This window comes from Schistocerca piceifrons, chromosome 2, assembly GCF_021461385.2.
Source record: "Schistocerca piceifrons isolate TAMUIC-IGC-003096 chromosome 2, iqSchPice1.1, whole genome shotgun sequence".
Lineage (NCBI taxonomy): Eukaryota > Metazoa > Arthropoda > Insecta > Orthoptera > Acrididae > Schistocerca > Schistocerca piceifrons.
This window is the reverse complement of record NC_060139.1, coordinates 964,223,375-964,228,575: the sequence shown is the minus strand read 5'-3', so window position 1 is coordinate 964,228,575 and position 5,201 is coordinate 964,223,375. Positions and strand designations below refer to the sequence as shown.

The 5,201-nt window shown below is 43.5% G+C and overlaps 1 pseudogene; it reads right to left on the bottom strand.

Moving 5' to 3' along the window:
- Window positions 1-1,924: 1,924 nt before the first annotated feature.
- On the bottom strand, window positions 1,925-2,043 carry LOC124778410 (annotated as a pseudogene).
- Window positions 2,044-5,201: the final 3,158 nt, after the last annotated feature.

Here is a 5,201-nt window from a genome sequence, read left to right as displayed (position 1 = left end):
AATGTTTCTGTGCCTTCCAAACACAGCAAATATTTAACCAATTTCTTCATGAAAAGTATATATCAAATACAAACTAGCATGGTGCTACCGTTTTTTCGTGCAACTTTGGAGTGCTAATGGCCTGACGCGATCGATAGTAATCGGCCACTTTAACCTCCAATAGCTCATGTACTATTCAAGTTACATGCATGTAATTTATAACAATTTAGGTTTACGCTAATAGCTTTCTAAAGATGCGTCGATCGACGAAATCGGATGAAGCGCTTAGATTTTGGAAAATCTTTGCTGGGTGTTACTTGTATAATTTACTGTCAGATACTAAACTTTAAGCTAATAAAGATATTGAAAATCTTCAGAATGAGATTTTCACTCTGCAGCGGAGTGTGCGCTGATATGAAACTTCCTGGCAGATTAAAACTGTGTTGCCGACCGAGACTCGAACTCGGGATCTTTGCCTTTCGCGGGCAAGTGCTCTACCATCTGAGCTACCGAAGCACGACTCACGCCCGGTCCTCACAGGTTTACTTCTGCCAGTATCTCGTCTCCTACCTTCCAGACTTTACAGAAGATCTCCTGCGAACCTTGCAGAACTAGCACTTGCCCGCGAAAGGCAAAGGTCCCGAGTTCGAGTCTCGGTCGGACACACAGTTTTAATCTGCCAGGAAGTTTCATATTGAAAATCTGATTACACAATCAGAATCTTAATGCAAATTATAGTAATGTACATGTTTCTTTTTAAGATATCGTGATTCATCTGGCTACTATTAATTTCCAATGCAAACTGTGAAATGTCTGCCATAACGTTTCACATCTTTGGCACTCCCGGCGTGTCTCCTTCATCGACGCAGCATCACCATGGAATTCCCAGCCATGCGACTGGACCCTTCTTGCATCGGCCAACGTCCGGCACCACGTGGTCGGCCTGCCTAGCGGCCCATGCGGCCACTCCAACCCCGAACTTATAATATATTTTCAGGGCGCCACAGTTCGCCCATTACCTCACATGTCTCCCTGCATGGTAATATAGTCGACAGCTGGGACCATTAACAGGGGTAATGTGATATGTAGATTTTTGTTACATAAATGCTGGTTGAAGTCAATCAACACTGGGAAGAGACAGTAATGTGAGATACATCTAGAGCAAAGAGTAACTGATCCATATGCAATCGATTTCTGTACGCAAGGTTATTTAGAATAATCTTGAGTGAACTATTTACATGACGAAGCATGTTTGTATAGATAAAGATATGTACTTACACCGCAGTACAGTAGAAGAACAAAACAATCTAGACTTCTGAGGTCTATTTGGCACACAGTATAGGTTTCAGTTGGTCACTGAAGGCGTTATATATATCAAAGCATCTCCAGAGCAGTCATTAAGTTACCCTTCTTCACATATGTAGCACCTTCAAAGAATTCTCAGTGCAGCTGGTATTACGACTGTAATTTTGCAGATGCACACAATTCTGGCCTATATTTGTGTGCTCTCTTAATCAGGTGCAGAAACAACAACCTTTTTTCCCCATGCAGAAACTTCCACAGTCATCATATTTGTTTTCATAAATTCCGGATTGCGAAAATGGTTCTATTTTGTGGGTGGTGTGCAGACTACTTTTGTCATTTTGTTGTCCATGTGGAAGCCGAATTGTACATTATGTTTATAAAAATCAAGGGCTATTCTATCTGATATATCAACATAAAAATAAAACAAACAACAAACACTGCCCGAACAGGCTATGAAGGCAAAACTCTACCGACCTACCGCCGTGTCGTCCTCAGACCTTAGGCGTCACAGGAAGTGGATACAGAGGGGCAAGTGATCAGCATACTCCTCTCCCACCGTTGTCAGTTTTCATGACCTGTGCCGCTACTTCTTAGTCAAGAAGCTCCTCAACTGGCCTCACAGGGCTGAGTACACCCCACTTGCCAACACCACTCGGCAGACCTAGACAGTGACCCATCCAAGTGCTAGCCAAGCACAACAGTGCTTAACTTCGGTGATCTGATGGTAACTGGTGTTACCACTGCGTCAAGGCTGTTGGCATATATAGCAACATACTAAGGCAAAATAATGAAAACCAGAGCCAGAAATGGAAAATGCAATCATTTCCGGAATTTGTTGAGGCTTTATACATGCATTACAAGAAGTTTATGAAAAACAGAATACTTTCAAATAGTTTCACTAAGCGGAGTCATATCCATTTATACAAGAAATGATCTTTCATATTACAACCCGAATGTAAATGCTCCTATCATAGCACAAAAAAGTCGAATGTGTTCTGGCCAGAGCTAGGGATGTAAAAGAAGGGAACTAGATTATCTGGTAGCTTCAAAGAAACTTAAATCCAAACATATTGACATATTCGCCCTTTATTGCTTTCTCGTATTAATACCATTGCTACCCATGTCATGTAATACAACACTTCGAGCCGGCCGAAGTGGCCGTGCGGTTAAAGGCGCTGCAGTCTGGAACCGCAAGACCGCTACGGTCGCAGGTTCGAATCCTGCCTCGGGCATGGATGTTTGTGATGTCCTTAGGTTAGTTAGGTTTAACTAGTTCTAAGTTCTAGGGGACTAATGACCTCAGCAGTTGAGTCCCATAGTGCTCAGAGCCATTTGAACAACACTTCGTTTCTAGTGGAGTAACACAATTCATGATGTCATGTAGTATAATATGACACATGTCATCAAGTCGTCGAACATGGTGTTTGTCATGACATCCAAATAACACAAACTGTCACTAAAGTTTAGGGTGCATGCATCCTCACTCTGGGATACTTTCTATTGTAAATGCATCCCCCCTCTAGAAGCACATAAATTTCTGCCCCCACCATATTTGTAACAGAGGGTTGGTTTTGGGGAGAAATGCTTCCCTCAGGGAAATCATCAACCTCCTCCTGCAACTAGAAATCAGAAAATTGTTACATCGTATCCTCAGGTACGAATCCGCCATCCTATTCCCCCAGAAAATTTTTTAGTTGCTACTTGTATGGTCTTTAATCATCTGAAATTATGTGCTGTTTACTGTGTCTGGCGAATCCTATTGATTTTGAGCACAGGATAGGGGACTTCAGCCTATAAATTGCAAGATGTGAGTCAACACCCTGCAGCTAAGAGAGGTCACTACGCTGCGGAAGTCGGTTTACTCACAAGCAAAGGCATGAATATGTCAAGATGTGTTGATTCAAATGTCTTCAAGCTCTAATAAGTCTTAAAGCTAGTTCCCTTCTTTACGTCCCAAACTCTGCCCAGGACGTATTCACCTTTGTTTGGGCTGTGGTAGGAGCATTTTTCTTTCTGGTTCCCAACTTCTAGTCCACCATAGTTTTGACATAGACCGCAAGTGCTTGGCAACCGACGTAGAGTTCTGTTGAATCGGGCGACGACTGATCCAGTATACGTTTTTTAACGGTTGTCGAACCTAGTTCTTTGAGGTGGACACCCTCAGCCTGGCTCCTCTGCTGCTACCTGCGCGGTATGGAAGAACTTGTCCAGTGTCGTCCATTGTGTTCTCAGAGCAGACAAGCCTCCGCACCACGTCAAGGAGGTTTGTTATTTTTTTTCGTATTTTTGTATTCTTTTTATTATGTTGTTGTTTAATTTAATACTTACTTTTGTTTAATTTTTTATTGTTCTTTAATTTTTTGTATTATAGTTACATACCTGTATATTTCGTTCATGTACACATGAGACTGTATGTCCAAACATATGAAAAATAACCACACTACTGGCCATTAAAATTGCTACACCAAGTAGAAAAGCAGATGATAAACGGGTATTCATTGGACAAATATATTATACCAGAACTGACATGTGATTACATTTTCACGCAATTTGGGTACATAGATCCTGAGAAATCAGTACCCAGAACAAACACCTCTGGCCGTAATAACGGCCTTGATACGCCTGGGCATTGAGTCAAACAGAGCTTCGATGCCATGTACTGGTACAGCTGCCCATTCAGCTTTAACACGATACCACAGTTCATCAAGAGTAGTGACTGGCGTATTGTGACGAGCCAGTTGCTCGCCCACCATTGACCAGATGTTTCCAATTGGTGAGAGATCTGGAGAATGTGCTGGCCAGGGCAGCAGTCGAACATTTTCTGTATCCAGAAAGACCCGTACAGGACCTGCAGCATACGGTCGTGCTTTATCCTGCTGAAATGTAGCGTTTCCCAGGGATCGAATGAAGGGTAGAGTCACGGGTCGTAACACTTCTGAAATGTAACGTCCACTGTTCAAAGTGCCGTCAGTGCGAACAAGAGGTGACAGAGACGTGTAACCAAATGGCACACCGTACCATCACGCCGGTTGATACGCCAGTATGGCGATGACGAATACACACTTCCAATGTGCGTTCACAGCGATGCCGCCATACAATGATGCGAGCATCATGATGCTGTAAACAGAACCTGGATTCATCCGAAAAAATGACGTTTTGCCATTCGTGCACCCAGGTTCGTCGTTGAGTACACCGTCGCAGGCGCTCCTGTCTGTGATGCAGCGTCAAGGGTAACCGCAGCCGTGGTATCCGAGCTGATAGTCCATGCTGCTGCAAACGTCGTCGAACTGTTCGTGCAGATGGTTGTTGTCTTGCAAGCGTCACCATCTGTTGACTCAGGGATCAAGACGTGGTTGCACGATCCGTTACAGCCATCAGGATAAGATGCCTGTCATCTCTACTGCTAGTGATATGAGGCCGTTGGGATCCAGCACGGCGTTCCGTATTACCCTCCTGAACCCACCAGTTCCATATTCTGCTAACAGTCATTGGATCTCGACCAACGCGAGCAGCAATGTCGCGATACGATAAACCGCAATCGCGATAGGCTACAATCCGACCTTTATCAAAGTCGGAGACGTGATGGTACGCATTTCTCCTCCTTACACGAGGCAGCACGACAACGTTTCCATGATAAATCGATTGGAAACTTTCCTCATGTCAGCACGTTGCAGGTGCGCCACCGGCGCCAACCTTCTGTGAATGTTCTGAAAAGCTAATCATTTGTATATCACAGCATCTTCTTCCTGTCGGTTAAATTTCGCGTCTGTAGCACGTCATCTTCGTCTTGTAGCAATGTTAATGACCAGTAGTGTATAAACACACAATACTGTGCACAATATAACAGAACATATAAATACGACAGCTAACGAAATATTAACTACCATGGTAGTAGGTATTTAAATAGTTCCTATTAC